The sequence below is a fragment of the Cetorhinus maximus genome, chromosome 20 (genome assembly GCF_964194155.1).
Source record: "Cetorhinus maximus chromosome 20, sCetMax3.hap1.1, whole genome shotgun sequence".
NCBI lineage: Eukaryota > Metazoa > Chordata > Chondrichthyes > Lamniformes > Cetorhinidae > Cetorhinus > Cetorhinus maximus.
In genome coordinates, this window is record NC_135898.1 from 73,037,037 (window position 1) to 73,049,924 (window position 12,888).

A 12,888-nucleotide genomic window follows, 5' to 3' on the forward strand; every position below is an offset into this window, starting at 1 on the left:
GAATGTTTTATGAAACTGAGGAGGAAGTGAAAAGGTGACTTTAGATCTCCGATTTGTCAGTTCAGTTGTAATTATGTAACAGGCAGGCACAAGGTTCAACCTAGAAGGATTTCTTTTCTGTTATTTTCTTTTTATGGTTACCGCAACATGCACTATTTCATGGTTCAAACGGCCAAAAAAAGCTTTGATTTAAGCCTTCTGTAACTCTCTAACTAACCACTAAGAGGCACATGAGTAAAGCCTTGATCGCCTCGCCTTTCAGTCTTGTTTTTCTTACGATTCCCTTGATATGGAGGAGCATTTACACATTGCTCAATATGATAGCCTGGTCAAAATTAGAAATCTCGTGTGGAAACTGCTGCTGAGAACTTGTGTCCTGTCATTCCTTGCACAGTGTAATGCTGCATCTTCTGTTCTAATGACTGGAAAGTCAACTCTACTGGAGGACAGGGCAGCCAGGATTTACCATGCTGCTTATATGTAGGCATGTGTACATTTATGTAAGGGAAATAAGTAGCCTAAGGTCTTATTGACTCCAGTCCACTTTTTTGCCTGCTTGAGTTTCCATCCTTAATCTTGACTTATGATATTTATGGTAGTCACAAGTAAATGAGGAAATAATGACATGGTGATGTCAACCATCCCATTTTGCATTATTTTCACCATACTTATGCTGAGTCATAATTTATCATATAAAACTGCCACCCAGATGGCTCAGTGCTACTTTGAAAGTGGTAATATTTTACAGGGATGATCTTGTTGAAAAGTTATTGTAGGTTTTTTTTCCTGCTATTGCCAACTACTTTGTTATTTGTCTTTCTGTCATTTGGCGAGGAGCTGCCATTTATTCCACAACCCTCCCACTCTGTTGCCCCAGCCTCCCCACACCTCCCTCACACACTCCACCTCACCCCCACAGGGCATGCTGGATTCCATACTAGGGATTTCAGTCTTCCTTTGCTTCTTCGATAAAGAAGAAGAGGAGAGAGGATGTACACTTGCCAATACGCCCCAAGCAGGGTATATAACTATTTAACCAACCAGCAAAACCTGTGGAAGCTTCATTTTATGAAGGAGTAGTGCCATATGCTACAAGAGGATATGATGCCCACCTCCAACATGTGCACGTTCTGCCAGTGGCTTTTTGGTCACCACTACCCAAAACATCTGTGTTACTGGGTTACTTGGGACACGCACTGGGGCCACCTATAACATAAACCAAACAGCTGTACACAGATGCATCAAGCAGGCTATGACTTGGGCTAACAATTTCATCAGCTTCCCTATGGAAGACCATTGGTGACAATATAGTGTACTGCATCTTTACATCATGTCTTGAGATGCCATGGACGAAGAATGATACGCATATGGCTGTATATGCCCCTTTATTACTGTCCCAATGTGTGTCAATAGGAAAAGGCACCAACTGCCTGTTAGCAGCCTGTTTGCAACCAGTAGGATATTGTCATACAAATGAAGGCTCACTTTCCTGGGAGCTGGTACACTGCCTTTGTGATCGGAATGGACCATGCCAGCGTGTACCAGGTAATGACCATCTCCAAAAAGAGAGAATCCAACCATCTCCCCTACACATTCAATAGCATAGCTGACTCTGCCACCATCAACATCCCGGGGGGAGGGGGCGGGGGAAGCGGGGTTACCACTGACCAGAAATTTAACTGGATTAACCATGTATATATTGTGGCTTCAACAGCAGGTTAGAGGCTGGGAATTCTGCTGTGAGTAACTCACCTCCTGACTCCCCAAAGCCTGTGTGTGATGGAATACTCTCCACTTGCTTGGATGAGTGCAGCTCCAACAATACTCAGGAAGCTCAGCACCGTCCAAGATAAAACAGCCCATTTGATTGGCACCACATTAAATATTCGTTCCCTCCACCGGTGGTGCATAGTAGCAGCAATGTGCGTTGATGCAGCAAGATGCACTGATGCAGCAAGATGCGCTGATGCAGCAAGATGCACTGATGCAGCAAGATGCACTGCAATAACTTGATAAGACTCTTTCAATAACACCTTCCAAGCCACTAGGGCAGCAGACACATGGGAGCACCACCACCTGCAAGTTCACTAAAAGCCACTTACCACCCTGACATGGAAATAGATCGCCGTTCCTTTACTGTCGCTGGGTCAAAATCCTGGAACTCCCTCCCTCACAGCACTGTGGGTGCACCTACACCACATGGACTGCAGCGGTTCAAGGAGGCAGCTTCACCACCACCACCTTCTCAAGGGCAGTTAGGGACAGGCAATAAATTGGATTATTGCCCATCCAGTTGCCAATGATGCTAACATCCCAAAAATGAATTTTTAAAAAGCATTCTTTGTGGCAGAAAGTGAAAACTTTGGGAGATAATGGCCGCACTCTTCAGCTTTTTACTGGAGCTTTTTTTCATTAATCCTGTTGAACAGCCACATATTGAAGACCATTCATCCATTTGAAATCTAACTGTATCATCAGACAATATCCACAAACCTGCTGTTCCGGCAAGGATCACTGGATCGCGATCAGGAACCCATCGAATGATGGAGCTCAGCCATTGTGAAATGATGCAATAGGGTCTGAATTCCTGAGTTGCCTCGTGCTTCCCCCAGGGAGATGATGGCCTAGTGGAGGCAGGTTCAATCGAGGTATTCAAAAGGGAATTAGACATATATCTGAAAAGGAGGAATGTGAAGGGTTACTGGGAGAAGGCGGCCGAATGGCACTAAGTGAATTGCTCATTCAGAGAGCCGGCACAGACACGATGGGTTGAATGGCCTCCTTCTGTGCTGTAATAATTCTGTGAAACATTATTGGACATGGATTGAGCTAACATTGTCACATGTTGAGGGGCCTGCTTGTTTTTATCCGCAGTGACAAGTTCAGAGGAGGAAAAGAGGAATGGTGGAATAGTTTCCCAAGGAGCAAAGCTCACACATGTCTCAGTTGAAAGTGTGACATGAGGGCTTTTTGATATGGTTCACTGACAGTTTACAAAGTGTACAATTGTGGGAGAGGCAGAATGTCCTGGTGAAGTGCAGCTAGTATATACTCTCTCACTTCAAAAACAGCAACAACCTATATTTTTATAGCGTATTTAATTTAAAAAAATCACAAGAGCATTATAGAACAAAATATGACACCAGTCACATAAGGAGATAAAGTCAGATAACCAAAAGCTTGGTCAAAATGGTAGGTTTTAAGGAGTGCCTGAAAGCAGGAAAGGAAGGTGGGGTGTGTTGTATGATGTTGTATGTACCTGCATGCCATTGTAATGTAAAGGTGCTCAGTGGAGCAAGGGTTAATGTGGGACTGGAGAATAGCACCACCTATGGTATGATGTGCAGAGTGACATGGTAATAGACTGAGAGAACAGTCCAGAGAGAACATTTTGGAAGCAGCCTGCATGGGAGAAGCAACACCATTCATGACAGCAACCTAGGATCTGTAAATAATTAAAGATCAACAATAAAGGGTTCATGTTTAAATATACAAGACTCAAGATCTCATCATTGAGACATCTAAAGAACCCATATTACAAAAGGGAGGCGGATATTCCAGAGTTTAGGGCCTAGGCAACTGAAGGCACAGCCACCAATGGTGGAGCGATTATCATCTTCATCTCATTCTCATCTTCTTCATCTCCAACATCTTCAATGACCTTGCTCCCCCAAGTTGTGCAGAGCTGCCTCCCCTTAGGGGGCTCATAGTCTGAGCCTAGCGCAGCTGCCACCACAACATGAATCCTCTGTGCTGTAATGCTGCTTAACCTTAGAGAAGGAAGATGAAAAGTATTAAATTAACATGATGAGGAGCAACACTGAGATGTAACACTGAGCTCAAAATGAGTGTGAGAACAAATTCTTGCAGCAATAATCACAGGTAAAATGATCTGCACTTGTTGGTCTTTTGGTGTGTGCTGAGAGTGCACAATTACAAAATTTGGTGATCTCACAATTTTCTGGAAAAAGTTAATGGTTGAGTGCACAATTTTGCAATACAGTGAAATCACGAGTGAGACTCAGATGGCACAAAATTCCAGTTATGTCAAAATCGTCAACCATTCCTGCTAACAGAATAGCAAACGCCGTAGAATGATGCCTGTGATGAGCCAAAATCCCACACTGGTAACTCCAGATAAGCCCAATTTGTCTCAGCTTGTCATATGACTGTGCCAACCAATCAGAGTGGATTTAGACCACACAAGAGTTCAAAAGCCATGGTGAACTAGGCAAGCCATCATGTGACATTGAGATTTCCCTGTAAAACGACTTGCAAAGCCCACGAATATGGCTAAACCTATGAGGAAGTTAAAAGTGTTGTCGATCGGAGATTGGGTTAAAACAGGCTACGACTGCACAAGGCATTGAGAATGAGGAGAAGCAGGGTGAGGCCAACTAACCCGGTGACAAGACACTTGTCACTCACTTGCAGGAGGCTGACATGGAGACAACCATGGAAATTTACGCAGAGGTGGACAATGCTATACGCTGCACGATAGAACTGACCGATGATGCAATCTTAGATGCAATACGTTCTTCAACTGAGGAGCCCGAGGAGGCCGATGACCCTGAAGACTCTGATGAATACCTGCCCACTCGCTTGAGCAGAACATTTTTTTTCTGGAGCTAACTCCTGACATTTTTCAATGCAAAGCTCCAGCCTTTTACAAGGTCAGGCCATTGTAAGGTGTGAACAAATTGAATAAAGACTTTTTCACACATTTGCTGCTTTACTGTGTTTCATTTGGTATTTTGGATCTGTTGTTTTTGGCATAGGCTACATTTGTAGGCATATCGGGTTACATAAAGATGCATTCATGTGGGAATGGGGCCTCCTTGGCTATCAGGAAGCTACACTTGATGCAAATGTGTGGGTGGATCCCCTGGGATTTGACTCATTGGGATTTTGCTGCATGTACTCCAGCATTGCATACCAAGGAGAGGGGTAGTTTTCACAATGATGTTCTAGACAAGGCATTTTATGGAATGAATGCATGGAAGGATGTGAGCCTCAGTGAAGGCTGGGGCTTTATAGTACATTGATGGTAACTATCGAACTACTTTTAGCACAGTAGAGGGAGGTCAGCGTGAGCTCACAGTGTGCACTAGAGTGTACTCTTAGATGGTGTGGCTGACTGCTTTTACCTTTTCTGCCTTGGTAAGATGACTAAGCATTGTGCACTGAGATGTAGTGAGTGAGATCCTGGAGTCCACACTGACTGCCCTGTCCACCTTTCTCCACTGGCCCAAAGCTGCCCTCATTGGCCTTATATGTTTCTCCCTTCCCAAAAGTGCATTGTTCATAAAGGAGAACGTCCACATATACATCAGCAGATGCTTCAGACTGGATTTTAACTAACTCATCTGCTGGTTGGAGGAATAATAATTGCACTGTTTCTGTGTTTGGACATTACAATGTGTTCTTGGGTCCTCAGCTTCAACTTACAATTGGAAGCAATGAGCAGCTTTTTGGCAGCCAAGACTAAGCACAAAAAGTCTTGCATTTATTTAGTGCCTTTTGTGACCTCAGGCTGTCCCTTACAGCCAAGTGTGGAAGGGCAAGCCAGCGGAATTGGGTAACAGAGCAGTGTCAATGGAGGAGTGATCAATCATGTCCAGTTCTGTACAGAGAAAAATAAAGGATTAAATGTCATGGACACAGTTGCAGAGGCTGTAATTTGTGATTTTCTTCAGGGCAGTCTTAGTGGTGTCAGAAGGCAGACCAGAGTGATTTGAACAGAAACTTTTGGATGGATGATCGTGGAGCTGGGAAACAATAGCACACTGAAGAGCCTTAGAAAGAAAAGGGAGCCTAGAGCTGGGATATTAACTGGGGAGGACAGATGGGCCTTGGGTCAGGTCCTCTATGGTGGAGATGATAACAACAGCTTTGAAAGGCACAGGGGGCAGTGCTCGAGGACGGAAAACCATCAACATTCTCAGGAAGCATGAAGGTTAGTTGAATAGTCAAGATCTGATTGGGAAGAGGATTGAGAGAGCAGGAGCAAGGCCTCATGGAAGAAGTGAGCTTGGCTATTGGGAGAGTAATTGCAGATGGAAGGGGAGTGAATGGGTAGCTATCAGGAGCAGGGGCAGAAAAAAGAACTGTTGCTAGAAGACAGTTGTGTGGATGAATTTGATTTTGAAGAGATAAAATCCATGAGATTTTCACAATTAATGTTGAAGGAGAGGATGGAAGGGGTGAGGGGAGAAGAGAATACTCTATACAGATCCACTAATACCCAGACTCTCATTTCAATTAAAATTAGGTTGTGAAATAGAGCAAACAAAGGACTTGTTTAACTTCGCTTAAATAATTTTCATTCTACAGCAACAATAGCCTTCCCAATGGAACTGGTAAAAGGGGAGGACTAATTGTTAAATAAAGTGAACTGTCATCCATTCTTTGTGCACAACAGTTACATATCTGAAAATACTAATTTAACACAATTTATAAATTTGTGCTTGATGCTCTATGACATGACAAATATTAGAAAGATTAAAAAGAACTCGTAATAAATAATCCAATTTGTGCACATAACAATTTGTCTACTGTTAAAAATACCGCATGTTTCTGGTTTATTTTAAAATCTTGAACATTTATAAAATGAGATCTATCATTCATGCTATAATGTATTAGCAATAATGTGCTTAGATGAGTTCATTGTTGGTAAATAACCTAGCTTGACATTAATTTAGGCAGCTGGCTTTGCCTCGTGCTCCCACCAATCTGTTGTGAATCATTGTTCATTAATGCTCACAGCTTGACCTGGTATTTTTAGCATAAAAATGGGTCAGCACTAACTGTATTCAGTATTATTGTATCTGCATTAAGCTGAAGAAGTAGGAAGCAATAGAAAAATGTGAAGCTAATTATAGCAAGAAATTATGCTATTTATAATCTGTGCTAGTATTTTACCCTTCATACAGTATTTAGTTACAGATTAGGCAACAGAACCATAACATAATGTTCATAAGTTTAAACCTTGAACTTTGCCTGGACAGCAAGCATGATTTCATCCTGCATGATGTTGTCAGTTTTTGGACTGTATCTAATCAACAATTTGTGTGGCTGCATGAATCTGTTGCTATTAATTATATCCACTGATGTAAACAGCATCACCTGATATATTCAACGTTATTAATTTAATGCATAATCAGATTGAGAAATGAAAGTTAATTGGTTAATACGCCTTGGTAATGTTTACCTATCTTGTTCACTTTTCTTTTCATCACCCTCATTTGGCTTGTTGGTTATGTTTCCTTCTGAAATATTGCATGTTTACTGTTCTTATTCTAAACAGCATTAAAATGACTCAGTTAAGTTCTGGTATACTCAGGATGATTTTGTGATTATCATGGAATGGTTACAGCACAGAAAGAGGCCATGCGGCCTATTTTGCTTGTGCCGGAATCAACTGTCAATGATCCTTGAATAAAAAAGGTATTTGGATACCACAAAATGGCATCACTGCTCCTCATAGTTGCCTGTGTATATCTTCTCAATAGGTTAACCAAAGTGAATTTCTGGAATTTTTATCTTGCTACGAGCTTTCTGTCTGGTATTGGTCTGATTTACTTTGCAACATAAGACCATTTGTGAGTCGATAAATAATTCAGACTTACCCGCAACTGATGCAGAAATGACAAAATAGGGTACAAATTTGTATCACAAATACAGTCGAGTGAGAGGTCAGGAAACAAGGCTGGACCCGGATCCACCATTCACACAAAATTGGCAATTTGCAATGGGACTTGGCATTGGGGGTTGGGAGTTTGTGGTGGGCCTTCTAGCTGCCGGGCAGCAGTTTGGGGATCTGCCTGATTGTGTTTCCAAGCAATGACAGGAATTTTGCCAGATATATCCCTGGAAAGTCACGTGTTAACAGGCTCTGTTTTAGGCCTATTGTGAGCTCTGCTACCAAGGAAGTGAATAGCCGTTGATCCCACAAGAGATTTATTATCGCCCCACAAGGTTTTCTGACTTGTAAAAAGAGAGAAAAGAAGTCCAAACCTTGTTACTTTGCCTCTGATTGAGGCCTCTGGCTCCCCCTTTTGGAACAGCAGGGTGTCACTCTGAGATTCCGATGAGCACCCCTGTTGCATTACTACAGGCGTGGGTTCCTGCATCGATTGTCTAAATGACCCATCTACAGGATTTAGAATGGGGTCACAGCCAAGTGAAGGTATTTTTTTCTCAGTCCATTAAATTTATTCAACTGTTACTATCTGAAAGAGCTGAGTGTTATTTAGTGAACGGTTGATCAACAGTGCTCTTTTCACGCGCATAGAGACCATCCAGGAATTTACAAATATCCTTCTTTCTCACTGTTCTTGCTTGCTGAATGAAAACAACTTTAATTCATTATGTCTGTGCTCTGGTTTCATTAACTGCAATCTTCCCAGAGACACAAACACTGTCCAAGACTTTTTGGATATCATTGTTTTTGCCTGTTGGATCAGGGCAGCAGAGTTGGACACCAATTCAATGTCATTTCCCTCAAGAACGAGCTTGTCCTACTGAGCCTGGGAAGCTATCCATGAAATATCGGGCTTCATACAGGCCCCAAGAATAGGCTTTTCCCCCAAGAAGTTACCAGAGAGTTATCCGGCCTCCTGAATTAACCTCATTAATGGGGAAATAAGCATGTATCGATCTCATCCTGTAACAGAAACCTGTGGTGATGCCCTTGATCGTGTTCTGTACATGACTGCAGATTGGCTGCACTGTGGCCAGCCCTTTACTGTTACCCAACGATTTGACAGCTTGAAGCTTTTTTCCTTGGTGCCAAGGAGGCTGAGCTCCAGGCTGGTGTGATTACATTCCCTTTGCGGTGTTCCTCCAGCCCTGTTTACAATGACAGTAGGGTCTTTCAAAGGTATGACACTGTCAGGAATGCCAACAATCCAGTTGCTGAGAATAGTCCACATTCTCACTGAAGGTCAAGGTATTGGGTGGAAAGTTCTTCCCCGCTGCATCAACGATGGTAGAAAGCATTCTGGATTTTTTTTAATGCATGATGTATCTTCAATATGGTGGGGTTGTGGGAAAATAAGTCTCCTTTCCTCTTTCTCTCCCTGATGCTTTATTGCTGATAGCTCAGCTTGACAGGGTTGCTTTATTTGCCATATTTGGGACAAAAGCACCGGGGCTTCCTTGAACAAATGAAATTGCGATTGCAATGCTTCCCCCTGCTGATGTAGATTGGGTGATTTTTTTTTATAGGTGTGATGCAAAGTGTACCCGCAGCTCATTAAGCCTTGTCCTTTTATTATGCATTTAAATCATTCCATCCTCCTGTAGTGCCTCCCCAATCTCCCTCACCTTCATGCTGTTTCTTAATAATAAGTATGAACTATTGACAGAGCCGTTGACACTTCCTCCAATGCCTCTCCCCTGCGTGCTTTGTTCAGTAGAATCAATCCTGCTGTGTTGCTGTTTAATTTGATATGCTTTTCCTCAGCAAAATGATAGAAAAGATGAATTGAGACATTGCATGGGACATTATCAATCAAAGTTGTGAGCATTAGTTATTACTCACAGTGCATTCTGACATTAGCCCTCTGTAACCTTTGTCTCCTTGTTGATGTTCCATAGAGGTTTTACCCCATGTAGCTGATGTATTTATGTAGCTGATGTTTATGGAGGTTCTTTAAAAGGTCAGTAAGAGCTTTTTTTTAGCCTGAGACCTACTTTAACATGATATTGCACGTGATATGTCTAAAACCACTGTATCATCTCGTGCTTACCAATAGATTAATGAGACACTAATTAAACAGTCTTAACATTTACATGTAGTGTCCATTTACTTAGGTCCTGCTGTATGAGTTAAAATATAGTTTTTAGAAACTCTAAGGTATGATTTGACAAGAAACAATTAAACATACCCCTGTGGTATGTAATCCACGTTATAACACCTAAATATTCATTTCCAATGGAGATTAATTTGTGGTGAGATGGCCAAGAGCATGACAGCACTCGGAGATCATTCATCAATACATTCTAGTAGGGGAATTCCTGGAAATGTGATAGTGTTCAACATTTGACTCAAAAGAAATGTGCTTTTGAAGTTAAAAAAAAGAAGATACATTTAGGTCAGCCTCAAAATGGTCATCTTTGGAAGATTTATAGAAATGTATTAGGATACAGGGTATATGTAGAGAGTTTTTTTATTGCTTCTTATTGGATGAGAATGCATAAGTAATAGTCTTATTATATAAGCATGGTTACCTGATGACATTTAATTCTATTAAGCTACTTAGAAAAAGCTGGAAAGTGTCCTTTTGTGGCTATCATTCTGTTTACTTTAACAGTTATGCTTTGGTAGAATGTGAAAACCTGAAGGCGATGCATACTATTAGTCAGTCACGTTTTAGATATCCTCAAACATTGATTAAAATGCCTGGGCATAGCAGCTGGAGTGCTATAGCAGAGCCTGCAGTGTCCTGCACAACTTGTCTCTGCCTAGTCAAGGGGACAGCAGAGTAAGCTGCATCATGAAATAGAAGACTTGCCTGAGCAAAAAGCAGCTCAAAGGACAATGGAAATCTGTAACTCACGCCTCCGAAAAACTGTTAAGGCAAGACCAATGAAACATTTCAAGACTGAGTAGGTGGATTTTTGATAGACAAGGATATTAATGGTTAAAAACAAAAAACTACTGCGGATGCTGGAAGTCCAAAACAAAAACAGAATTACCTGGAAAAACTCAGCAGGTCTGGCAGTATCGGCGGAGAAGAAAAGAGTTGACGTTTCGAGTCCTCATATTAATGGATATGGAACCAAGATAGGTAGATTGAGTTAAGATACAGACAACCATTGGATGGTGCAATAGGCTCGAGGATTTGAGAAAAAAAGTACCACATTTGCCAAATAAAAACTTGCTACAGTAGGACCCAGCCATGTTTCAAAACCCCTAAATGCCACATCATTTCCCCCCAGCAACTTTGGACTTGCCTCACACAAACAGAACTGCCAGGGCACCTTCCAGGGTTAAGGTGTTAAACTTTGCATTATAAGGGCAGATGTGATCAGTGTGTATTGCTTCCCTAATGTGCATTGGCATTCTTCCATCTACAAGAGATGATGGACATGAAGCAAACAATCCATTTAGGTGGGTGCCTTCACTTGGCACACCATTACTGATGGCTGTGAAGACCAACCAGTGGGAGGTTCTGCCACAAGTTCTGCACATGAAGCTGCCAAGTGACGTTGTGAGTTGTTGTTTTTGGCATTGGCGCCTGTTACCAAGCTACAATAGCCACTGGTTGTCACGGTAGAGCACACCAACCTAGAGGAAGCATTGTCATTTCCCTCTTTCGCCAGCTAGTCACTCCCAGATGCGATAGCGATGTTTAGGGCCTTCATGTCATGTTTGCAAGCATTCTTGAAGCGGAACCTTAGGTGCTGCACTGGTCATCTGGCTCTGGCCACCTCACCGCACAGAAAACCCTCAGGCAGGTGACCGTCTTCCATCCTGCAGATTTGCCCAATCCACCAAAGCCGCCTCTGTTTGATTAGTGCCTGCGCACATGGGAGCTCTGCCTTTGAGAGAATTGACACACTTGTGATTTTGCCCTACCAGGATATAACATAATCTGTGGCAGCTCCAGGGATATATTTGCAGGCAGGTGCTCTGAGGTCCAAATCTGTGGACTCAGTAGCTGAAGAAGGCCTGAAGAGTGACCGATTGGGAATATCCAATGTGCTTCACTGATAACACTTAGTAAAAGTCTATGGAATGTTTCTTCAACTTGCTAACCTTCTGAATGTGGGTTTCTATGTGTTCCCCAGTGGGAGGAGGCAGTAAGATGGATGGATGACTGCTGATGTTAATATCAATCTAAGAGAAATGACGCTCATACTGCTTTCCTCCTGCTACTGGGTAATCTTAGGGCGATTATGGTTTTGTGTGTGGATAGATTACTGGTCAGCAATGAGGTTTTTGAATCCATGCATTATGGCCGTCTCAGTCTGATCCCTGAATATGGCGTATCCAGAAAAGGAAGACAGCTCTAGGTTGTGCTCTGCGGAGCTTCAGTCATGGTTGGAGCTATGCCTGAACTTAGGTCTTCACGACAGAGGGTTCTGGAGCTGCCACATTCTCCATGGTGGTCTACACTCTGCTCTGGCAGTCGTATCAGACAGCATGGATACTGGTTATAGACTACTCCATCAATGGCCCCAAACTGCACGTGCTGCATCATGCACTCAAATGCCACCATGAAGTGCTGCTGTTGAACTACCAGTGTGTAGTTGTAGGCAGGTCCTCTGAGGTCCAAACCCATGGACTCAGCAGCTGAAGAAGGCCTGAAGAGTGATTTATTGGGAATGTCCGTTGTGCTCTGTTACTTCTTCTTGAGCACCTAAGGAGGCTGAAGGACAAGTTTTTACAATTCATGCAGTTTGGTTTTGAAACATTACTTCATGGAGTGAAGTGCTGCTATATCTGTGTGTGGGGGGAGTAGAGCAATGAACAAATTTGGAGATATGATTTGAAGAGCACAGAAACAAATGCTAGCTATGAATTTGGATTATCAGGCTCCCTTCCCCTTCCCACAGTTGTCTCTAGTGTTTCCATGGTCACCACCTCATTAAAAGTAAAGGGTCATCTTTGGTATGCCCCTTCTGTTAGAAATTTAATTTATTAATTCTCTTGATATGGGCATTGAGGCCAGCATTTATTTCCCATCCTTAGTTGCTCTTGAAAAGGTGGTCATGGACCTTGCTCTTAAACTGCTGCACTTTGTGTGGTGAAGAGAGAGAGAGTGAGAGAGAGAGAGAGAATGTGAGAGAGAGAGTGTGTGTGAGAGAGAGGGAGGTTAAGCAAGAGGGAGAGTGAGAGAGAGAGAATGTGTGTGTGAGAGAGAGTGTGAGAGAGTGTGT

At 42.6% G+C, this 12,888-nt stretch overlaps 1 protein-coding gene and 1 pseudogene across 2 annotated transcripts in view; one reads left to right on the forward strand and one right to left on the reverse strand.

Annotated features, from left to right (window-relative positions):
• The window catches only part of inpp5a (inositol polyphosphate-5-phosphatase A), a 571,171-nt gene that overhangs the window by 369,098 nt on the left and 189,185 nt on the right, over positions 1–12,888 (forward strand). The window lies entirely within an intron of this gene.
• Positions 8,285–8,933, reverse strand: LOC144694687 (large ribosomal subunit protein uL6 pseudogene; annotated as a pseudogene).